Source organism: Hyla sarda, chromosome 11, assembly GCF_029499605.1.
Source record: "Hyla sarda isolate aHylSar1 chromosome 11, aHylSar1.hap1, whole genome shotgun sequence".
NCBI lineage: Eukaryota > Metazoa > Chordata > Amphibia > Anura > Hylidae > Hyla > Hyla sarda.
Window position 1 is genome coordinate 33,306,978 of NC_079199.1, and position 25,770 is coordinate 33,332,747.

At 43.4% G+C, this 25,770-nt stretch overlaps 2 protein-coding genes across 5 annotated transcripts in view; one reads left to right on the forward strand and one right to left on the reverse strand.

The window, feature by feature from the left end:
• FNTB (farnesyltransferase, CAAX box, beta) overlaps nt 1-25,770 on the reverse strand; it is a 393,966-nt gene that overhangs the window by 189,334 nt on the left and 178,862 nt on the right. The gene's annotated exons all lie outside the window — the stretch shown is intronic.
• Nucleotides 19,926-25,770, forward strand: part of LOC130295736 (carbohydrate sulfotransferase 9-like) — a 44,306-nt gene continuing 38,461 nt past the window's right edge. The window contains exon 1 of one of the 2 annotated variants that reach the window (XM_056546800.1): nt 19,926-20,351. The gene's annotated coding sequence lies outside the window, so the exon portion shown is untranslated. The remainder of the gene's footprint in view (nt 20,352-25,770) is intronic. The other variant, XM_056546798.1, reaches the window with a different exon arrangement.

A 25,770-nucleotide genomic window follows, 5' to 3' on the forward strand; every position in this document is an offset into this window, starting at 1 on the left:
AGAAAAGAACTTCATCTGGAGCATTCAGCAGCTGGTAAGTACTGGAAGGAGTAAGATTTTTAAATAAAATTAATTTACATATCTGTATAACTTTCTGACACCAGTTGATTTAAAAGAAAATGTTTTCCAGTGGAGTACCTCTTTAAGAATTCATGTTAAAATATTACACATAAACAAAGTGAAAAAATGACACCAACAAACAGTCCCCTCAGCAGCACACACCAAGGTATGGCTAGAAAGTAATAATGAATAGAAGAGGGAAGTTTGTACGTACAATACTGTTCTGAAAGCAACCACACAACTAATACTGAAAAGAGCATAATGCCAACAAAATCATTTACAGGTTAATACAGAACAGCAAGTAAGTACAAAAGTCCCAGCATGTGTCATGGATATCAACCTTCCCCAGGGAGGTGCAGACCCCAACGCGTGTTTCACTCAACTGAGGTTCGTCAAGCGGCATGACTTACTCTGGGTTCTGTCCCTGCTTATATGCCAATCCTGGACCAATCCTACCTCTCCTAACATACTGCTCACTTGTCCTCATCTAATCATTCATTCACTCTTCATTCATTCATTCACTCACCAGCCGACAGTAGTATATCCTGATAATCACGGCATGCACAAGGTCAGCTGACCCATAGGATATGACGACCAATTGCATGTACTCGTGTATCTCGCAGGACCTCGCAATAGTCATGCATCACATGATCAAATGATCATGTTATGAGCGTGTATGCAATTAGTGCCAGTAGCGGTGCTTGTGCGAACACATTAGATGCTCCATTTAGTGGAAATACATTTAACAACAATGGACAAAAGACAATGGGGGAGATTTATCAAAACCAGTGCAGAGGAAATGTTGCCCAGTTGCCCATAGCAACCAATCAGATTGCATCTTCAATTCTTAAAAAGGCCTCTGATAAATGAAAGAAGGAATCTTGTTGGTTGCTATGGGCAACTGGTAAATTTCTCCTCTGCACAGGTTTTGATAAATCTCCCCAAATTAACGTTAAACAGTGAGTGTTAAAGGGGTACTCCGGTGGAAAACTTTTGCCAGAAAGTTAAACAGATTTGAAAATTACTTCTATTAAAAAATCGTAACCCTTCCAGTACTTATTAGCTGCTGAATATTACAGAGGAAATTATTTTCTTTTATGAACAGCACAATTCCTCCAACCACAACGGGATTCAAGTAGGCGCAAACAGTGGATAGCCACAGCAGTCACAATGGCACTCAAGCGATAAGATGCGGTTATGGTAAAAACATTTAATACGAACAACGCATTTCAATGCCAGAGCCGGTGTCTTCATCAGGTTCTCCATCTCTGATGAAGACGCCGGCTCTGGCGTCGAAACGCGTTGTTCCTATTAAATGTTTTTACCATCACCGCATCTTATCGCTTCAGTGCCATTGTGACTGCTGTGGCTATCCATTGTTTGCGCCTACTTGAATCCTGTTGTGGTTGGAGGAATTGTGCTGTATCTGAGACACCTAATCTTGGTGGAGGGATTGGCTGCATTGTGGAGATTCTACTACATGTGATTACCAGTGTTGTGCCTGCCTGCTAGCCCAACCTCCGGGGTGAGCAATTTTTCATTCTACAATTGATGTCACTCACCTTGGTTTTATTGCACTACGGAGCGCTTTGTGGGTCTCTTTTTTTTCTTTTATGAACACAGAGCTCTCTGGTGACATCACGAGCACAGTGCTCTCTGCTGATACCTCTGTCCATTTTAGGAACTGACTGGAGCAGCATATGTTTTCTATGGGGATTTTCTCCTACTCTGGACAGTTCTTAAAATGGACAGAGATGTCAGCAGAGAGATACGTGTTCCAAAAGGAAAATAATTTCCTCTGCAGTATTCAGCAGCTAATAAGTACTGGAAGGATTAAGATTTTTTAATAAAAGTAATTTACAAATCTGAGGCAACAAGAAAGAAGGAAAAACGGAGCACTCACACTGCTGATGGTGGTCTTCAAATTATATTCACGGAGGGCTCGGCATGAGGACCCTCTGCAAGAAGGCTTGATGGAATAGGGGGGAAGCTCGGACGGTGGCCACGGTCCCGTATCGCGCCAAAGGGCGCTTCGTCAGGCCGGATAATCGTCTGGCCTGGTCCTCATGCCGAGCCCTCCGTGAATATAGTTTGAAGACCACCATCAGCAGTGTGAGTGCTCCGTTTTTCCTTCTTTCTTGTTGCTTCATTACTTGTACTTATATACGTGATGCACCATGCAGATACACATGCTGGGTCATTGACCTCCTAACCGTCCATTTGGATACATAAGGATTTATTGCCGGTGCCGATTTTTGTCACTATCTTTTTTGCTTCTGTGCTTTTCTCTGGTTGCTGTATAATTTACAAATCTGTTTAACTTTCTGGCACAAGTTTTCCACTGGAGTACTCCTTAAAGTACCAAAAACATGAATCAAACCATGTAGTAGTGCAGTGAATGACAGCATACATATAATTAGCACAGTGAATACCTACCGAACGACCTATGTCAAAATAAGAGTGACATAAATGTGTCCTTCTCCTCATTACCTTACATATTTGGGTGTCTATATCCTTCAAACATTAGATAATGTTTATAAATATAACTATCCCTCCCTTTACCGGTCTCTTAGGGCAGATATACAACGCTAGAATGTCCCTACTTGTCCTGGCTCGGCAGGGTGCATACAGTAAAGATGGTAGTACTTCTTCACCTTTTATATTTTCTCTGCTCCCTTTTTATAACCATTATTATGTCTGAGCTATGCCGGTTTAAACATGATGGCGGATTATCTGTCCCAGGTCTTTACAAATACTATAAGGCTGCAAGAATAGGTTCCAGCTGGTTTCAACTTAGTGGCTCCTTATTCAGCCCCTACACCAAATGTGGTGCAAAGGCCCATTTAAAAACCTTCTTTGAGTAAAGATTCTATAAAATATTACATAGAGCCAGTTTTGTTCACTCTAGGATGCATTCTATCTACTCGGGGGTTCCCCTCTTTGTTTAAGGGGTTGCTTCATGGTAGGAGATATGCACCATATGTGGTGGTCTTGCCCGATGGTGTATGCCCTATGGTCAGAAGAGAGAACAATGTTTGCTGCAGTTGCATTCTATTTCTATTCTAGCGTTCTATTGTCTCTTGGGCCATCAAACCCACCTGCATGCCCATTCGGGTCTTTAATTGATACAGTTTATACTTCTAGCAACCCAGATAAATTTCGTTCAAAAGTGAAAATCCCCTACACTTTAATATACAGATTGGTGTTGAGAGGAGACACGACAGAACATCTTCATAATGTTTGGCAGCCTTGGATTATTCCATCCTCTTATACTTTGGTTTGTGCTGGTTGTGCCAGTCACTTGTTGTGCAACAAGAGCCAATTGTTCTTTGTTCAAGTCATAAATGCATTGCTTTGTTCATGCATTGCATCATGCATTGCTTTGTTTCCTAAACTGAAATTTGTAACATTTTTCTGCTACAGATCTGATACATATGAACTGATCTTAAACTAATATTGAACATTGTGCAAATAATTGTCACATGAAACTGGATAAACTTTAAACCTTTAATGGTTTTATGGACATCAAGTGAACAATACTTGTTTTATTCATATACATTTATAAAATGATGGAGACATACATGAATTTAAAAGCATACTGGTACACTTTACTTATTAATGACTATGAACTCATAATTATTGTGTTATAACATTTATCATTATATGCCAAAATAATAATGCTGTACTCACCACACATAAGTCTGCAACAGAGCTCTAAATAGTAGTTGTAAAAAGCCATATAATACTGTATATAGCAGCTATAATGTCCATATATAGAGAACTTACATTTGGGGCACTCTCTGGCTCATACTGTTTATGAGAAAAATTTCAGACAGTCACGGTTTACCTGCACTCTGGCTGGTACAATGGGGCAAAAAAGTATTTAGTCAGCCACCAATTGTGCAAGTTCTCCCTCTTAGGGTGCGTTCACACACTCGTAACTAGCAGCGGAATTCCCACTGCGGGCATCCCGCTGCAAATTAACCTACTGTTCATCTGAACGGGTCCGTGGACAGTTCGCAATAGTGTCAGATTTGCGGACTGTCCGCGGACCAAGTCAAATGAATGGTAGCATAACCCGTTGCGGGAAACCCCCTGATAGTTGTTAGTGTGTGAACGCACCCTTAAAATGACGGGGGAGGCCTGTAATTTTCATCATAGGTATACCTCAACTATGAGAGACATAATGAGAAAAAAAAATACATAAAATCACATTGTCTGTCTGATTTTTAAAGAATTTATTTGCAAATTATGGTGAAAATTTGGTCACCTACAAACAAGCAAGATTTCTGGCTCTCACAGACCTGTAACTTCTACTTTAAGATGATGAACAACAAACCCCAGGGGGTGACAGGGTAATAATAATGAACAACAACTTTAGGGGTACCCTAAACTAGACACCCGCAAAAAACGAAATAATAAAATACAACTTTTAATTACACTTCTAAAATTGGATTACACATGTGGTGATTGCACTGAAACTAATGTGTGCCACTAATCACTGTATCAAACAACAAATACCCCTGAGGATTCCAGGGCAATTGTTACGCCGAGCGCTCCGGGTCCCCGCTCCTCCCCGGAGCGCTCGCTACACTCCTCTCACTGCAGCGCTCCGGTCGGTTCCACGGACCCGGGGCGCTGCGATACCGCCTCTGGCCGGGATGCGATTCGCGATGCGGGTAGCGCCCGCTCGCGATGCGCACCCCGGCTCCCGTACCTGACTCGCTCTCCGTCAGTTCTGTCCCGGCGCGCGCGGCCCCGCTCCCTAGGGCGCGCGCGCGCCGGGTCTTTGCGATTTAAAGGGCCACTGCGCCGCTGATTGGCGCAGTGGTTCCAATTAGTGTTTACACCTGTGCACTTCCCTATATCACCTCACTTCCCCTTCACTCCCTCGCCGGATCTTGTTGCCTTAGTGCCAGTGAAAGCGTTTCCTTGTGTGTTCCTAGCCTGTGTTCCAGACCTCCTGCCGTTGCCCCTGACTACGATCCTTGCTGCCTGCCCCGACCTTCTGCTACGTCCGACCTTGCTTCTGTCTACTCCCTTGTACCGCGCCTATCTTCAGCAGCCAGAGAGGTTGAGCCGTTGCTAGGGGATACGACCTGGTCACTACCGCCGCAGCAAGACCATCCCGCTTTGCGGCGGGCTCTGGTGAAAACCAGTAGTGACTTAGAACCGATCCTCTAGCACGGTCCACGCCAATCCCTCTCTGGCACAGAGGATCCACTACCTGCCAGCCGGCATCGTGACAGTAGATCCGGCCATGGATCCCGCTGAAGTTCCTCTGCCAGTTGTCGCTGACCTCACCACGGTGGTCGCCCAGCAGTCACAACAGATTGCGCAACAAGGCCAACAGCTGTCTCAACTGACTGTTATGCTACAACAGTTACTACCACAGCTCCAGCAACCATCTCCTCCGCCAGCTCCTGTACCTCCTCCGCAGCGAGTGGCCGCTTCTGGACTACGACTATCCTTGCCGGATAAATTTGATGGGGACTCTAAGCTTTGCCGTGGCTTCCTTTCCCAATGTTCATTACACTTGGAGATGATGTCGGACCAGTTCCCCACTGAAAGGTCTAAGGTGGCTTTCGTAGTCAGCCTGCTGTCTGGAAAAGCCCTGGCTTGGGCCACACCGCTCTGGGACCGCAATGACCCCGTCACTGCCTCTGTACACTCCTTCTTCTCGGAAATTCGAAGTGTCTTTGAGGAACCTGCCCGAGCCTCTTCTGCTGAGACTGCCCTGTTGAACCTGGTCCAGGGTAATTCTTCCGTTGGCGAGTATGCCGTACAATTCCGTACTCTTGCTTCTGAATTATCCTGGAACAATGAGGCCCTCTGCGCGACCTTTAAAAAAGGCCTATCCAGCAACATTAAAGATGTTCTGGCCGCACGAGAAATGCCTGCTAATCTTCATGAACTTATTCACCTAGCCACTCGCATTGACATGCGTTTTTCCGAAAGGCGTCAGGAGCTCCGCCAAGATATGGACTCTGTTCGCACGAGGCGTTTCTTCTCCTCGGCTCCTCTCTCCTCTGGTTCCCTGCAATCTGTTCCTGTGCCTCCCGCCGTGGAGGCTATGCAGGTCGACCGGTCTCGCCTGACATCTCAAGAGAGGACACGACGCCGCATGGAGAACCTCTGCCTGTACTGTGCTAGTACCGAACACTTCCTAAGGGATTGTCCTATCCGCCCTCCCCGCCTGGAAAGACGTACCCTGACTCCGCACAAGGGTGAGACAATCCTTGATGTCCACTCTGCTTCTCCACGTCTTACTGTGCCTGTGCGGATGTCTGCCTCTGCCTTCTCCTTCTCTTCTGTGGCCTTCTTAGACTCTGGATCTGCAGGAAATTTTATTTTGGCCTCTCTCGTCAACAGGTTCAACATCCCAGTGACCAGTCTCACCAGACCCCTTTACATCAATTGTATAAACAATGAAAGATTGGACTGTTCCATACGTTTCCGCACGGAGCCCCTTCTAATGAGCATCGGATCTCATCACGAGAGGATTGAACTTTTGGTCCTCCCCAATTGCACCTCGGAAATTCTCCTTGGACTTCCCTGGCTTCAACTTCATTCCCCAACCCTGGATTGGTCCACTGGGGAGATCAAGAGTTGGGGGCCCTCTTGTTCCAAGGACTGTCTAAAACCGGTTCCCAGTAACCCTTGCCGTAACTCTGTGCTTCCTCCAGTAACCGGTCTCCCTAAGGCCTATATGGACTTCGCGGATGTTTTCTGCAAAAAACAAGCGGAGACTCTACCTCCTCACAGGCCTTATGATTGTCCTATCGACCTCCTCCCGGGCACTACTCCACCCCGGGGCAGAATTTATCCTCTCTCTGCCCCAGAGACTCTTGCCATGTCTGAATACGTCCAGGAGAATCTAAAAAAGGGCTTTATCCGTAAATCCTCCTCTCCTGCCGGAGCCGGATTTTTCTTTGTGTCCAAAAAAGATGGCTCTCTACGTCCTTGCATTGACTACCGCGGACTTAATAAAATCACGGTTAAGAACCGCTACCCCTTACCCCTCATCTCTGAACTCTTTGATCGCCTCCAAGGTGCCCACATCTTTACTAAATTGGACTTAAGAGGCGCCTATAACCTCATCCGCATCAGAGAGGGGGATGAGTGGAAAACAGCATTTAACACCAGAGATGGACACTTTGAGTATCTGGTCATGCCCTTTGGCCTGTGCAACGCCCCTGCTGTCTTCCAAGACTTTGTTAATGAAATTTTTCGTGATCTGTTATACTCCTGTGTTGTTGTATATCTCGATGATATCCTAATTTTTTCGGCCAATCTAGAAGAACACCGCCAGCATGTCCGTATGGTTCTTCAGAGACTTCGTGACAATCAACTCTATGCTAAAATTGAGAAATGTCTGTTTGAATGCCAATCTCTTCCTTTTCTAGGATACTTGGTCTCTGGCCAGGGACTACAAATGGATCCAGATAAACTCTCTGCCGTCTTAGATTGGCCACGCCCCTCCGGACTCCGTGCCATCCAACGTTTTTTGGGGTTCGCCAATTATTACAGGCAATTTATTCCACATTTTTCTACTATTGTGGCTTTAACCAAAAAAAATGCCGATCCCAAGTCTTGGCCTCCTCAAGCGGAAGACGCCTTTAAACGACTCAAGTCCGCCTTCTCTTCGGCTCCCGTGCTCTCCAGACCTGACCCATCTAAACCCTTCCTATTGGAGGTTGATGCCTCCTCAGTGGGAGCTGGAGCTGTCCTTCTACAAAAAAACTCTTCCGGGCATGCTGTTACTTGTGGGTTTTTTTCTAGGACCTTCTCTCCGGCGGAGAGGAACTACTCCATCGGGGATCGAGAGCTTCTAGCCATTAAATTAGCACTTGAGGAATGGAGGCATCTGCTGGAGGGATCAAGATTTCCAGTTATTATTTACACCGATCACAAGAACCTCTCATACCTCGAGTCTGCCCAACGGCTGAATCCTCGTCAGGCCAGGTGGTCTCTGTTCTTTGCCCGATTTAATTTTGAAATTCACTTTCGGCCTGCTGATAAGAACATTAGGGCCGATGCTCTCTCTCGTTCCTCAGATGCTTCTGAAATTGAACTCTCTCCTCAACACATCATTCCTCCTGACTGCCTGATTTCCACTTCTCCAGCCTCCATCAGGCAAACTCCACCAGGAAAGACCTTTGTTTCTCCACGCCAACGCCTCGGAATCCTCAAATGGGGTCACTCCTCCCATCTCGCAGGTCATGCGGGCATCAAGAAATCTGTGCAACTCATCTCTCGCTTCTATTGGTGGCCGACTCTAGAGACTGATGTGGTGGACTTTGTGCGAGCCTGCACTATCTGTGCCCGGGATAAGACTCCTCGCCAGAAGCCCGCTGGTTTTCTTCTTCCTCTGCCTGTTCCCGAACAACCTTGGTCTCTGATTGGTATGGATTTTATTACTGACTTACCCCCATCCCATGGCAACACTGTTATTTGGGTGGTCGTTGATCGATTCTCCAAAATGGCACATTTCATCCCTCTTCCTGGTCTTCCTTCAGCGCCTCAGTTGGCTAAACAATTTTTTGTACACATTTTTCGTCTTCACGGGTTGCCTACGCAGATCGTCTCGGATAGAGGCGTCCAATTTGTGTCTAAATTCTGGAGGGCTCTCTGTAAACAACTCAAGATTAAATTAAATTTTTCTTCTGCATACCATCCTCAATCCAATGGACAAGTAGAAAGAATTAACCAGATCTTGGGTGACTATTTACGACATTTTGTTTCCTCCCGCCAGGATGACTGGGCAGATCTTCTACCTTGGGCCGAATTCTCGTATAATTTCAGAATCTCTGAATCTTCCTCCAAATCCCCGTTTTTCGTGGTGTACGGCCGTCACCCTCTTCCCCCCCTCCCTACCCCCTTGCCCTCTGGTCTGCCCGCTGTGGATGAAATTTCTCGTGATCTCTCCATCATATGGAGAGAGACCCAAAATTCTCTCTTACAGGCTTCTTCACGCATGAAGAGATTCGCGGATAAGAAAAGAAGAGCTCCTCCCGTTTTTTCCCCTGGAGACAAGGTATGGCTCTCCGCCAAATATGTCCGCTTCCGTGTCCCTAGCTATAAGTTGGGACCACGCTATCTTGGTCCTTTCAAGATTTTGCGCCAGATTAACCCTGTCTCTTACAAACTTCTTCTTCCTCCTTCTCTTCGTATTCCTAATGCCTTTCATGTTTCTCTTCTTAAACCACTTATCATTAACCGTTTCTCTCCCAAATCTGTTCCCCCCACTCCTGTCTCCGGCTCCTCGGACATCTTCTCCGTCAAAGAAATTTTAGCATCTAAAAAGGTCAGAGGGAAAACCTTCTTTTTAGTGGATTGGGAGGGTTGTGGTCCAGAAGAGAGGTCCTGGGAACCTGAGGACAATATCCTGGACAAAAGTCTGGTCCTCAGGTTCTCAGGCTCCAAGAAGAGGGGGAGACCCAAGGGGGGGGGTACTGTTACGCCGAGCGCTCCGGGTCCCCGCTCCTCCCCGGAGCGCTCGCTACACTCCTCTCACTGCAGCGCTCCGGTCGGTTCCACGGACCCGGGGCGCTGCGATACCGCCTCTGGCCGGGATGCGATTCGCGATGCGGGTAGCGCCCGCTCGCGATGCGCACCCCGGCTCCCGTACCTGACTCGCTCTCCGTCAGTTCTGTCCCGGCGCGCGCGGCCCCGCTCCCTAGGGCGCGCGCGCGCCGGGTCTTTGCGATTTAAAGGGCCACTGCGCCGCTGATTGGCGCAGTGGTTCCAATTAGTGTTTACACCTGTGCACTTCCCTATATCACCTCACTTCCCCTTCACTCCCTCGCCGGATCTTGTTGCCTTAGTGCCAGTGAAAGCGTTTCCTTGTGTGTTCCTAGCCTGTGTTCCAGACCTCCTGCCGTTGCCCCTGACTACGATCCTTGCTGCCTGCCCCGACCTTCTGCTACGTCCGACCTTGCTTCTGTCTACTCCCTTGTACCGCGCCTATCTTCAGCAGCCAGAGAGGTTGAGCCGTTGCTAGGGGATACGACCTGGTCACTACCGCCGCAGCAAGACCATCCCGCTTTGCGGCGGGCTCTGGTGAAAACCAGTAGTGACTTAGAACCGATCCTCTAGCACGGTCCACGCCAATCCCTCTCTGGCACAGAGGATCCACTACCTGCCAGCCGGCATCGTGACAGCAATTAAACCAACAACAACTTTTAGGGGTATATCCCCAAAAGGGGTTAACCCTAAAACTAGAAATCCCCCCTTATTGTTTTATTGTTTAACCCCTTAAGGACTCAGCGTTTTTCCGTTTTTGCATTTTCATTTTTTTCTCATCACCTTCCAAAAATCTTAACGCTTTCAATTTTGCACCTAAAAATCCATATTAGGGCTTATTTTTTGCACCACCAATTCTAATTTGCAGTGACATTAGTAATTTTACCAAAAAATACACGGCGAAACAGAAAAAAAAAATCATTGTGCGACAAAATTGAAGAAAAAAATAAATTTTTTTAACTTTTGGGGGCTTCCGTTTCTACGCAGTGCATTTTTAGGTAAAAATAACACCTTATCTTTATTCTGTAGGTCCATACGGTTAAAATGATACCCTACTTATATAGGTTGGATATTGTCGTACTTCGCAAAAAAAAAATCATAACTACATGCAGGAAAATGTATATGTTAAAAATTCTCATCTTCTAACCCCTATAACTTTTTTTTTCGCGTATGGGCCGCTATAAGGACTCATTTTTTGCGCCGTGTTCTGAGGTTTTTATCGATACCATTTTTGTATTGATCGGACTTTTTGATCGCTTTTTATTCATTTTTTCATGATATAAAAAGTGACCAAAAATACATTATTTTGGACTTTGGAATTTTTTGGCGCACACGTCATTGACCGTGCGATTTAATTAACAACATATTGTTATAGTTCGGACATTTTCGCACGCGGCGATACCACATATGTTTATTTTTATTTACACAGTTTTTTTTATGGGAAAAGGGGGGTGATTCAAACTTTTATTAGGGAAGGGGTTAAATGACCTTTGTTAACTTTTTTTTTTTCACTTTTTTTTTTGCAGTGTTATAGCTCCCATAGGGACCTATAACACTGCACACACTGATCTCCTATGCTGATCCCTGCAAATCCATAGCTTTGCAGGGATCAGTCAGATAGGTGGTCGATTGCTCAAGTCTGTAGCTCAGGCTTGGAGCAATCAATCGACGATCGGACGCCGCGGAGAGAGGTAAGGAGACCTCCGCCTGCGTCCCAGCTGATCGGAACATCGCGATTTTATCGCGATGTCCCGATCAGCCTGACTGAGCTGCCGGGAATGGTTTACTTTCGTTTTCAGACGCGGCGATCAACTTTGATCGCCGCGTCTGAAGGGTTAATAGCGTGCCGCACTGCGATCAGTGCCGAGCGCTATTAGCCACGGGTCCCGGCTGTTGTTAGAGGCCGGGCCCGACCCGCGTTATAGATCGGGAGAGGACTCATGACGTAGCAGTACGTCATGAGTCCTTAAGGGGTTAAAAACTTTAATGCTTTACTCAATCCTTTAAAATAAATGAAGTCAAAAACGTGTAAAGTGCTGTTTAAAAACACAGCCTATGCTCAGATGAATTGCTGTGTCTGTCCAGATAAATATTGGGTAATCCTGTGGTCATTCACTGTGTGCTGTGGACAAACACATTTAGTTTAAACTGGCATATACAGCTGCTGTTAAAATAAGGTGCTAGCCATCCGCCCCCCGACGTTTCGTCAGGCTACGCAGACTTTATGAAGGGAGTCCGGCTAATGGCCACGGTGTCGGGATCTCCTCCTTATATATGATTGGTTATTGACGTGTATCCTGAGCGCATCAAGAACACGTCAAGTGCAACCAATCACTACCTGACACGTATGTATCCTATTCGGTATAGGTCAGTGTTGGTTACGTTCACTAGTGTAGCGTGATGACATCATTGGACGCACATGTTGTGCGCTGCGCATGCGAGAAAACTTCTTTAGAATTATCTTGTGTCCACATCATTGCGCATGCGCTGTACATGCGCCGGAACTTATATTCCATTCGGGTAAAGCCCGAGGATCTGCGCAAGTCACTCTTTGACTCGCGCATGACAGCCGACTTAGTGTTAGAATGCCGGCACAATAGTCTATTACGCTTGCGCAGAACATAAACTTAGGTTGAATACATAGCCTTTTTGTCCTATTTGTGTATATAATGGACCTTCGGTATTCTAGTTTATATTCCCCAGATCTATCCCAGGGTATCATAGGTGGCCTGTATGCTAGAATATATGTCATACATTGCAGTACAGGTGAGTTGGAGGAGTATGATATAGTTACTCCATCTTTCCTGTGATCCTTGAGCTATGATAGTAACAATGGATGTGGGAGACTATTCCCTATGCTTATGCTGTATTAGTATAAATGGAGATCCAAAGGTAAGTATCTTTTAAAGAGTTATGGACAAAGTGGGGAATTGTTCACTATGTTTATTCTGTATTGATTTAGATTTATATGGATAGGGATCCAAAAAATGGGTATCTTATATGATCATATCGTTGAGCTAGGTATTTTGTAAAATAGTTACTGGTTCCAATTTATTGATATTTATTAACATACTCACCATTTTTATATATGAAATATTAATTTTATTGAACCTATATTGTTTATTCCTAGATTTAGATGTCCGATCCCAATGGAACCCTATCTCTATGATGCCCCCAGGTCCGATGTAAATATTTATGATAATATGCATAATATATCCCAGTATACATTATTAAAAGCTCATATTCAACCTATATGTGTACATCTATATGGATATATCTAGTAATTGTTAATCATATCAGGAATATATAAATGTAAATAACAAACATGAAATAATCAAATTAAAAATAAAATAGGAGTAGGATCTAGTGTGAACTAACACATTTTTTGTCTTTAGAATTGTAGCTACTGATACAAATTTATGCTAAATTTCAGTCTAAGAACCCAGTAAATGAAAAACCTTCATTAAGTCCATATGGACTTCTAGTTTGGAGGCAATAAATCCACTTAGCCTTCTCTTTAAGGAGGATTTTGTGCACGTCTCCGTTCCTTAAATCCATTCTTATTTGTCTTAGCCCCCAAAATTTGAGTTGGTCCATGTGGTTGTTATGTATTAGTCTGATATGTTTAGCCAACGGTGTGTCAGTATTAGTCCGTATTGTACTCAGGTGCTTTCCGATTCATCGTCTCAATTCTTGTGTGGTCTTGCCGACATATAATTTAGGGCAGGAACACCTTGCAATGTATAAAACATTTTTGCTACTGCAATTTAAAAAATCCAATATTTTATGAACGCTTTTATCAGTCGCCTGAGGAAGCGCTAACGCGTGACACGGTCGTTGCTCGAAGTCTCATCTACTGTCCGTTCTCCCCCTGTACATGGATATCTGGAGGATCTGAATAAAGACGCCTGAAGCTTAACCGGTCAGTGCTCCATGCTTTATTTCTATATTTGAATACTTAGTTTGTATTTTGTTATCAGAGTCAATGTAAATGTTGAGATCTAGGAAGTTGATGGATTTGCCACCTATTTCTGGGGTAAATTGTGTTGTTATTAATTTCTTGCACAAATTTATTAAATAAAGATAAGTCCCCATCCCCAAAAATGTAAATGTCATCAATGTACCTCCCCCAAAATAAAATGTGCTGTGTGTACAAAATCAAATCCTCACCAAAAATTATTGTGCTCTCCCACCACCCCAAAAATAAATTTGCATACGTAGGTGCACAAGTGGTCCCTATAGAGGTGCCCTTCCCCTGTTTGTAGAGGACACCGCCAAAACGAAAATAATTATGTGTAAGTGCAAATTGTAAGAGTTGGGTGACAAACTTATTGTGATTGTGAAATGCTTTAAAGCAGTTGTTGTGAACAGTTATTTAGAATTTAATAGTGGGCATTATAAGCAGTGGCTCAGAAACATTCCCTTTAGCCAGTTTCAGCAAATTCGGAAAAATTCTACGCAAGATAACATCTTTAATAAAGAAGCAAGAATTTTTGAGACCAGATTTAAAGAAAAAAAGTATCCTACAAAGATTATTGAACAGGCCTTGCAATGGGCACAGAGGAAAACACAGAGGGGATATCTACATCCTGCAGAAATAACGGATAAGAAGTCTGATACGAAACAAGTACAAAGACAAAAAATGTATTTTATTACAACTTTCAGTAGCTCTGCACATAAAATACGTGAGTTCTTAAAGAAGAATTGGCACATCCTGTTAAATTATGTACATCTCAAAGGGAAGATACCGAACTGTCCGCAAATAACCTTTAGGAGAGCTCCAACCCTCAAAAATGTGTTGGCCCCAAGCCAAATTCGACAGCATAAAAATAAAAGCAAAATGGAAGACTTACAGATGGGGAACAAGACGTTATATGTGCTGTAAGGAAATTAGACATTAAATTAATGTGATTACATCACACACTACTAATGAGACATTTCAGATGAAGTATAGACTCACCTGCCAGTCTTCATATGTTATATATCTTATCGACTGTGTATGTGGCCTCCAATATTTAGGGAGGACGATCCAACCCCTGCACAGTAGGATCAATAAGCATCATCAGAACATAAAGAAACATTTTCTTCTACATGGGTTATCACGCCACTGTACTACACATCACCCTAATGATATTAATCCCATTAAAGTGACTCTAATTGATTTTATTGGGGAGCACAATTCCAATCGGTTCGAATTATTGAAGAAACGTGAAGTATACTGGATTTTTTAATTGAGCACCATTTCCCCTCTGGGTCTTAATGAGATCACAGAAACCATCATTTAAAATTCCCTTTATTATTATTATTATTATTATTATTATTATATATGTTTTTATTATACCATCCTCTTGACAAATTTATTATTCTCTTTTATTGTTTATTATTATTCAGGCCAAGTGGAATTTTTTGCAATTCTTAGTAATCATTTTTATAACGAATTTTACCCAAATAATTTTTTATAACTATTTACGGAATACATATACTATATGTACCTTTTCTATTTAAAATTATGCATTTTTATTAATCCATTTTGGAGTCGTCTTCAGAATGGGACCCTTTTGTGTTTTAAAAAAAAAACTCCACTAAGCTTTCAGCGGGTCCGTAAATAGGATATCTTAGAGGTGGAATATATTTTATTATACACCCAGTGAAATATGCCCAAACTTACCAACTATGCCAGATATAAATATGCGGATATAAATATAAATTCCGGGACTGCAATTACATCCAATATTTAAATCCTGATGAACTATGGAGCCCAAACAATGTCTGCCTATCATTTGCCTGTCCGGAATGAACACAGACCAAATTAATCCAATAACGGGACCGGGACATTGGAACAATAGAATATAGGGCATGGGATTCACCATACTCACACGAGCCCTATATCTTTCTTCCAACAAATAGTAGGCACAGATTGCCTTTTTTCCCCCCGTTTTTCTTTTTTTTCTTTTTCTTCGTTTAAAAAAAATTATTTCCCAAGGTTCAAATCTAGAGTTGAAAATATATTTAAAAAAAAATGTGGGAGCTCAACGTAAAAAGAGAAAACCTATACCGAGTATACTGCGTTGCATATACCCATGTGCCAAGAAAGAGTACTAATAGTGTAAAAAGGGGAGGCAGTCCTGCTAGGCTAGGTCAGAGTAAAAGATATAAGGTCAAAAATTAGGAGAAAGAGAGAGAGAAAAAAGAAAACGTGTCTAAAATAGCATAAAATGATAACATTTATTTGGAAAAATGATGTGAGGTCTGCGGCAGGGCCCTTGTCGCAGACTGGTCACTAGATAAAATGGCTACAATGGTATAAAATGCTAAAAATATAAAATATACACAGTGGTATTGCACTTCACTAATTGGACAATGAGACAATGAAAGTGGGGCAATGGGACAGTGCAAACAGTATCTGTTTAGTTATACTGTAAAGTCATATTATAAGAGCCAGGATTAATCCAGATGAAAGTACATGGCAAAAAGGTTGATAATCCAATAAGGCAAATTTTCGGTAGCTCTGGAGCCTCCCAGATTGGGGCCCGCTATAAACGTTTTTAGGTGCAGAGATACAGGCGATGCCCTCTCTACCCCAATGGCACGGGGACTGAATGCAAGAGGGCAATCGCTATACAGTTCAGGCACTTAGTGCCTCTTACCGGCTACAGTGATCCGGATACACGTCCCTCTGTCCCGGCGGTACGGGAGAAATGTAGGAGGGGTGATAGGATCTGGTGCTGGGGGGCAGAGATGATGGCTGGGAAGCAGCGTGTGGCAGCGCTGTGAAGCCTAGCGGTCGTAGCAGCATATGGCAACGCTGGAGGTATCCTCTCTACCCCGATGGCACGGGGAGCAGGTGAGAGGGTAGGTGAGGACTGGCAATGCGGTAACGATTGTCTCAGATGATGTGCAGGGTTGTCTTAACCCCAAACGCGTTTCGGGGAACTGCGTCCCCTTTTACAATGGTGGAGGTTCAGGAAGACTGTATGAAAATCTAGAGTATCAAATCTGTATCAAGTCTAAAGTTGGCCGATTCCTGAGGTTCTCCAGCGCTGCATAAGATGGCCAGATGTATAGCCCAGGCGTTGTGTAGTTCAGCATGCTCCACTTCAATCCCATGGAATCAGCAATGCTAGCAGTGACATCCAGCTATTCTGTGCTACATTGCAACAGCGATCCCCTCGCTATATAGCTACCAGCGATCTTTTCTCCTAACCACCTTCATTTCGCTGGTTCAATAATGAATTCCAGTGCATGTAAGAATATATTCAATCATGTTTTAATACTTACTTATACAATTTTTCCAATGTTGAGACATAGAGTGGGCCATTTTTTGAGGGTCTCCAGCGCTGCAATTGGGTGGTTAGAGGTATAGCCCGAGCGCCGTGCAGTTCATTATATCCCCCTTCAATCCTGTGGTATTAGCAACATTAGTAGTTACAATCTGTTATGCTCTACTACATTGTAACAAGTGATCCCCTTGCTATGTTACAACCAGCGATCTCTTCTACTTTCACTTCGCTGGTTCAGTAATGATTTCCAGCGGATGTAGGAATGTATTCAATCCAATTGTTTTTAATACTTGCTCATATTATTGCCTTGTGCTATGCATTTTGTGTGTATATTTTATCAAAGTGTTTTATGCATCTCGCTTTTCCCTGACCCCTTGACCTGGCGGCAGTTTCATTACCTGTACATTTAAAAACTGGCGCTTTTTTCTCTGTAACCTACACTGCCTGATGAAGAATCCGGTCCGGATTCGAAACTTTTAAGTTGCACCATCCATATCAATAAAGAATTGCCTTTTCATACATCTTGGCAATTTTTTTTTTCATCTTTCAAGGAAGGCGCCATTCGGACTGTCCCCATTTTTTATCCTGATTTAATCGCTCCCTCCCTTCTGAGCCTTGAAGTGCACACACAGAGCACTTTACATCCACATATTAGGTATTTCCTTACTCGAGAGAAATTGGGTTACTAATTTTTGGGGGCTTTTTCTCCTTTTACCCCTTGTAAAAATTCTAAAATTTGGGTCTACAAGAAAATTTGCAATTCCCTCCTTCACTTTGCTGCTATAAAGGAAAGTTGCAGTAAAGTGATCTTTACTGTGGCAACCACTAGGAAGGCCAAACTGCAACTCCCAGCATGCCCAGACAGCCAAAGGGCTGCCTGGGCATGCTGGGAGTTGTAGTTTTGCAACATCTGGAGGGTCACAGTTTGGATACCACTGTTACAGTGGTGCCCAAAAGGTAGCCCTCCAGATGTTGCCAAACTACAACTCTCAGCATGCCTAGACTGCCCAGGCATGCTGGGAGTTGTAGTTCTGTAACATCTGTCCCTTCAGATTTTGCAATTTTCATGACATTTTTGAAAATTGCTGCTCTACTTTGAAGCCCTCTAATTTTTTCAAAAAGTAAAAATATGTCCACTTTATGATGCCAACATAAAGTGGACATATTGTAGTTGTGAATAAAAATAAAATGTATTTGGAATATCCACTTTCCTTACAAGCAGAGAGCTTCAAAGTTAGAAAAATGCTAAATTTTCAAAATTTTCATGAAATTTGGGGATTTTTCACCAAAAAAGGATGCAATTAACGCCGAAAATTTACCACCAAAATAAAGTAGAATATTTCACGAAAAAACAAACTCAGAATCAGAATATTTGGTAAAAGCGTTTTAGAGTTATTAATGCGTAAAGTGACGGTGGTCAGAATTGCGAAAAAGGGCTCCGTCCTTAAGGTGAAAAAGGGCTGCGTCCTTAAGGGGTTAAGGTCATAATGGGCTTGGTCCTTAATCCCTTAACGCAAAATGGATGTACAGTCACGTCCATTTGCGGCTCCCGAGGTATGACGCCCGCTCAGCAGGAGAGCGTGCATCATACTCAGTGGGTCCCAGTTGCTATAAGCAACGAGGACCCATTGCTAATGCCAGAAAGCCGATCGGGCTGATGCCCGGCATTAACCCTTTAGATGCGGCGATCAAACTTGATCACTGCATTTAAAACAAAAGTAAATAATGCCAGTTAGCTCAGCTGTGCTGTTCGGGACCACCGCAGTGAAATAGCGGGGTCCCGAACAGCTTGCAGGACACGAGGAGGATCCCCACCTGCCTCCTCGCTGTCCGATCGTCGAATGACTGCTCCGTGCCTGAGATCCAGGCAGGAGCAGTCAAGCGGCAATAACAGTGATCTGTGTTATGCTATTGCATAACCGTGATCAGTGTATTCAATCAGTATGTGCAATGTTTACATTGCAAAAAAAGTGTAAAAAATAAAAAAGTTAATAAAGATTATTTAAGCCCTCCCCTAATAAAAGTTTGAATCACCTCCCTTTTCCCATTTTTTTTAAACTGTGTAATTAAAATATACATATGTGGTATCGCCGCGTGTGTAAATGTCCAAAATACAAAAATATATTGTTAATTAAACTGCACGGTCAATGACGTACATGTAAAAAACTTTCCAATGTCCAAAAAAGCCTATTTTTGGTCACTTTTTATACCATAAAAAAATGAAAAAAAGCGATCAAAAAGTCAGATCAAAACAGTAATGGTACCAATTAAAACTTTAGATCATGGTGCAAAAAATGAGCCCTCATATCACCCCATATACGGAAAAATAAAAAAGTTATAGGGGCCAGAACTTTTTTCAATGTATTAATTTTGGTGCATGTAGTTATAATTTATTTTTAGTAGTAAAATAAAATCAAACCTATATAAATCAGGTATCCTTGTGACCGTATGAACCTACAGAATAAATATTAGGTGCAATTTTACAGAAAACTGATCTGCGTCGAAACGGAATTTGCTAAAAATCACAAAATGGCTTTTGCCCCACAAATAATTTATTATTTATTTATTATTTATTGGTGGTTTTTATTGGGCATGGACTTCACTAACCTTGATGAGTGGCATAGGCCATATTCAAATTTGTGATATTTCGCAAATATATGGATTAATATTCTTCATATATTCACGAATTTAACATATTCCTTAACTTTTATTTCCATGCGAAATTCGGAATGAAATTCGCAAAATGCACATGCACAATTATATCTTTCAACTAACTACTTTCCTATTGGTTGCTAGGGATGTTGCTAACCTCTGACAACTATATTTGCATCCTTCTCATTGGCCCACAAGCTACAAAAAGGGATGGACCAGTGTCCTCTGGAAGTGCCGATATTCTAAAATTTTTGCATATTCGACTTCTTTGGACTACAAGCTGGAAGCAGGGAGGGATGACCACTTTTTATTTCCACAGTACACATCATTGCGATGTGTACTGTGAAAGAAAAAAAAAAAAAAAAACGAATATTCGTCATAACGAATATATTTCGCTATATTCTAAATATTCGAATATTCACACTCAACACTATTCACTAATGATAAACAATATTTTATACCAAGAGGGTTCTAACTTTTGCGAAAACAAGCGAAGGCTCAGCTTGGATGGAGAATGGAATTTTTGGCATTGAGCAATTAAAGAAAAAATTATAATTTTCACCATATAAAAGGAGTTGCCCTTTAGCTTTTGCATTCCAGCAGTATAAACTAATGCAGATAACTGAACTGCTTCTTTTACACTAGAATGCCCAGGACTGTCATCAGAGTTTTCACAGTGAAAAGCTCTGTAAATAATTACATCAGTTCATCTATGCAAGAGGTGTGGCTCAGCTTTGAAATATACATAAAAGCAGTAGGTGGGAAACAGCATATAAATGCCAACATCTCTACGGAACACAGCTTTAGCAGGAACGACAGGTTCTACTAAATAAGGTAAGTAATTTCATATATTAAGTAGAGAAAACTAAAGCATAGCTAAATTGATCTCAAGTGGTTTTGAGGACTGTTCTTTTACTACATTTAGATGGAGGACATGGTCTGTTAACTGTTTAACCATTGCTAAGGGAAGCTGTGTAGTATGGTTTGTATAAGTGTAAAGCACACAGGTTTACCTGCCAACAACACATTTTGATGTATTCCAAGTGACAAAACGCATCAAACGATCTCAGTCTATTTATATTTATTCATAGAGAGAGCTCGAGCTCCTGCTTCAAAATGTAAATGCTACTTTACTATTAGGATTTGATTGTTAGTTGATTAGTATTAAAAGAAGCAAATTGATAGAAATGAAGGATATACAGGATTCTAAATATTTAAAAAAAAAAAATATTTAATAATAGGTGCAAGATTTATTTTTCTTTCATTTTTAATGTTTAATTTCTGGATTTCATAAAAATCTTTATTTTTAATTTTTTTTTGCACAGTACAGTTTTTTTCTATTATGTCGCACTAGTGTGAATTGACATGTGAGTGATTTTTTTTAGAAACCATATCCTAACATCTCAGTCTAAGGCTCACATGTAACATTTTAGTCAGTATTTTTTTTAGCCAAAATCAGGAATGTACCCCCAAGGAAAAAGTATAATGGAAAGATATGTACCTTTTTTGTGTTGTTTTTGTGTTGGTTTTAGCTAAAAATACTGACCAAAATTGTGCTTGAGAATTTAGCCATTGGGTCTGTTCACATATTCACACTACATTTGCAATGTACATTGGAAGTAGTTTCCCAATATGTTCCTTTGATAGAAAGATACCACTGCATAGGCATAAAAGGGCATCCATCCTACATAGACTATCATGTTTAAATAAAACAAAACAAAAAAAGCTTTAAGTGTGGAATATGTTTTTATTTTTTATTTTTAGACTTACATATATATTATATAGCATCCATATGGATGATTTAACTGCTGGTTACAATTAAAAAGAAATGAAAGCATTGGTGTTCTGTTTACATGTAATACACTGAATATCCTCTTCTTGACAAGTGACCACCTACTTACTTTTACATTTGTATTATTCCATGGAGTGGTTGTGGCACTATGTGCAGCCTATCCATTTACTAGATGTAAAAAGTTTATGTAGGATTAGATGATTAATAGTCAATTACCTTTCTTTTTTTTACCACTAGTATAATTTTTTTTTCTTTTTCCGTGTCCATCATTAACCCCTTAACAACCACGGACGTAAATGTACGTCCTGGCTCGAAGATACTTCCCGCACCAGGATGTACATTTACGTCCTGAGTGTTTTGTATCACCGCGTCGGGAGATGAGGTGATCGGGTGGAGATGACTGCTGTTTTCTAACAGCAGACATCTTCCCACATTGACCAAGAGGGATTTAACCCCCTCCTGTAATTGCTGCGATTGGACGGAACTTTTGACCATCTAATCGCAGCGATTCCGCTCGTTTTCGGGTCCCTAGTGACTCGGGGACCCCGGAATAAATGAAGATTGGTGCCGTCCGGGACAGCACCAATCATTATGCAGTGAAGGAGGAAGATGGCAGGGTTGCCACTCCTCCGATCACTGTCATTGGAGGTGCTGTCATTACTGTGCTGTCATCGGAGCAACCAACCAATGACAGCGCAGTAATTTCATTTGAACTACTCCTTCCCCCGCTTTGTCCGCTCACTCGAGTCCGGGCAGGGAGCGGAGAAGGAGTTCTGCGGCGGCTGCGGCGGTTGTAGGTGCGGCGATTGCGGTCGGTATAGCGGCGGGAATGAACTTACTTTGCACGGTGTGATCTGAGGTGCGCGGCGGTTGCGGCTGCATCCTGCGACCGGATCGTTGGTGAGTGAGGGTGAGCTGTAGTACAGGTAGGGACAGTTAGTCCTCATCTTAGATGGTCTGCAGCAGCAATGCTCTGTGGGTCTAGGTGACCCATCAGTGCATCTTGCTGTTGCAGCCTGCCCCTGTATATGTATTTTTTTTTTTAGGTGCAGGTTTTTTTTTTCCCATTTTTTTTTTTAACCCCCATTTATTTTTAATTTTTTTTTGACAGGTTGTTTGCGGTCTGTGCCATCAGTCGCTGTTCTGCACTGTGTGGCCCGGACCGCACCCCTTGTGCTTTTTTGTTAAGCGCTTATGCTTTTTACAGTTAAAAAAATCACTACACTACACCTACACTTCTCACAAATAAAGTAAGTAAAACGTTTTTTTCGGTAGAGGAGGCATAGGCCATGCTTGCCTTCGATACCGAATCAGTCAGTGATGGGGAAGAGGAAGATCCCAGCTTCCTCCTTTTTTCCTCTTCCTCATCATCTACTGATGATGAGCCCTAGAAGGTGGCGGCGTGTCCGCCGCAGGGCACAGCCAGTAGAGGCCCCCCAAACTAGTAGCCCTGTCCCCCAAACTAGTAGCCCTGTCCCCCGTACAAGTTTCCCTGTCCCCCCTACAGGTGACCCCGTCTGGACCCCAGTTCCGGACGATTATGCGCCACTGATTCCTGGGTTTGCTGGCCACCCAGGAATCCAAATTGACACCACAGGCCTCACTGAAATGGACTTTTTTACATTTCTTTTTCAGTGAGGACTTTGTCAATTTGATGGTAGCCCAAACAAACTTGTACGCCGAACAGTTTATGGCCCAGCACCCCGATTCTTTCTTGGCTAGGCCCAATAGATGGACCACCATTAATGCAGCCGAGATGAGGAAATTTTGGGGCCTCACGCTACATATGGGCCTAGTCAAAAAGCCGACCATTAGGCAATACTGGAGTGGGGATGTTCTGTATGACACCCCAATCTACAGTATAGCCATGGCACGGGCACGCTTTGAGGCTGTCCTCAAATGTTTGCATTATGTTGATAATGCAACATGCCCATCCCGAAATGATCCCACATATGACCGCCTGTTCAAAATCAGGCCGGTCATAGATCATTTCAGCAATAAATTTGCAGAGGCCTATGTCCCCCAAAAGCAGGTGGCCATTGACGAGTCCCTTATTAGTTTCAAAGGTAGACTCCATTTCCGCCAGTACATTCCCAGTAAAAGGGCAAGGTATGGCGTGAAAGTATACAAGCTCTGTGAGAGTACCTCAGGGTACACTTACAGATTTAGGGTGTACGAAGGGAAGGATTCCCGCATTGAACCCCCAGAATGTCCCCCCATCCTGGGAGTTAGCTGGAAAATTGTGTGGGAACTGATGTACCCACTGCTGGATAAAGGTTACCACCTCTACGTGGATAACTTTTATACAAGCATCCCTCTTTTCAAGACCCTTTCCGCCAGAGCCACTGCAGCCTGTGGCACTGTGCGGAAAAATCAAAGAGGCCTTCCGACAAATCTATCACCGATCCCTAGGGGTGAGAGTAGGGCCCTTACTTGTGAATATCTGCTGTTGGTCAGTTATAAGGATAAGACGGATGTTCTTATGCTGACCACCATTCACAGTAATGGCAGCACCCCTGTCACTGTACGAGGTACCGCAACAACGGTCCTCAAACCTGATTGTATCCTGGATTACAATCAGTATATGGGAGGAGTTGATCTCTCAGATCAAGTCCTCAAACCATATAGTGCTATGCGCAAAACTAGAAGATGGTACAAAAAATAGCATTGTACATGGTCCAAATGGCATTGTACAACGCTTTTGTACTATTTCGAAGCGCTGGCAACACGGAAACATTCCTGCAGTTCCAGGAGGTAGTGATCAAGGCCCTGATCTTTAAAAAGTATGTTTTAAAAAAGGGATAAGAAAGGACACCATTTTCCAGTGTGACACCTGTCCTGAAAAACCAGGCCTCTGCATCAAAGAATGCTTCAAGGCGAATCATACATCTTTGGAGTACTACATTTACGATTAACCCCATATTTATCATTCCCCGAATTAACTGCGCTTTGTACACGAGCCTGGATGCGGCGTTGTACAGCGCTTCTGTTCTTTCCAATGAGCTTGGGACCACGGCAATGCAAAAGTTGTGAAACCCTTGTGGGGTATTAAGGTTCACTTAACCCCTTGTTACGTTCCCCAAGGGGTATAGTTTCCAAAATGGTATGCCATGTGGGGGGGGGGGGGGGGGTTTGCTTTCCTGGCACCATAGAGCTTCCTAAATGTGGCATGCCCCCAGAGCAAAATTTGCTTCCAAAAAGCCAAATGTGACTACTCCCCTTCTGAGACCTGTAGTGCACCAGCAGAGCACTTTTCACCCCCATATGGGGTGTTTTCTGAATCGGGAGAAATTTGGCTTCAAATTTTGGGGGGGTATTTTCTGCTTTAACCCTTTGTAAAAATGTAAATTTTTTGGGAAACAGAGCATTTTAGGTAAAAAAAAAATTTTTTTACATATGCAAAAGTCGTGAAACCCCTGTGGGGTATTAAGGTTCACTTTACCCCTTGTTATGTTCTCCAGGGGGTCTAGTTTATAAAATGGTATGCCATGTGTTTTTTTTTTCTGTCCTGGCACCATAGGGGCTTCCTAAATGCGGCATGCCCCCAGAACAAAATTTGCTTCCAAAAAGCCAAATGTGACTACTCCTCTTCTGAGACCTGTAGTGCGCCAGCAGAGCACTTTTCACCCCCATATGGGGTGTTTTCTGAATCGGGAGAAATTGGGCTTCAAATTTTGGGGGATATTTTCTGCTATTACCCTTTTTAAAAATGTAAAATTTTGGGGAAAAAAGAGCATTTTAGGTAAAAAAAAAATTTTTTTTACATTTGCATGTCACGATGCCGGCTGGCAGGTAGTGGATCCTCTGTGCCAGAGAGGGATTGGCGTGGACCGTGCTAGTGGACCGGTTCTAAGCCACTACTGGTTTTCACCAGAGCCCGCCGCAAAGCGGGATGGTCTTGCTGCGGCGGTAGTGACCAGGTCGTATCCACTAGCAACGGCTCACCTCTCTGGCTGCTGAAGATAGGCGCGGTACAAGGGAGTAGGCAGAAGCAAGGTCGGACGTAGCAGAAGGTCGGGGCAGGCAGCAAGAATCGTAGTCAGGGGCAACGGCAGAAGGTCTGGAAACACAGGCAAGGAACACACAAGGAACGCTTTCACTGGCACAAGGCAACAAGATCCGGCAAGGGAGTGCAGGGGAAGTGAGGTGATATAGGGCAGTGCACAGGTGAACACACTAATTGGAACCACTGCGCCAATCAGCGGCGCAGTGGCCCTTTAAATCGCAGAGACCCGGCGCGCGCGCGCCCTAGGGAGCGGGGCCGCGCGCGCCGGGACAGAACAGACGGAGAGCGAGTCAGGTAGGGGAGCCGGGGTGCGCATCGCGAGCGGGCGCTACCCGCATCGCGAATCGCATCCCGGCTGGCAGCGGAATCGCAGCGCCCCGGGTCAGAGGACGTGACCGGAGCGCTGCAGCGGGGAGAGTGAAGCGAGCGCTCCGGGGAGGAGCGGGGACCCGGAG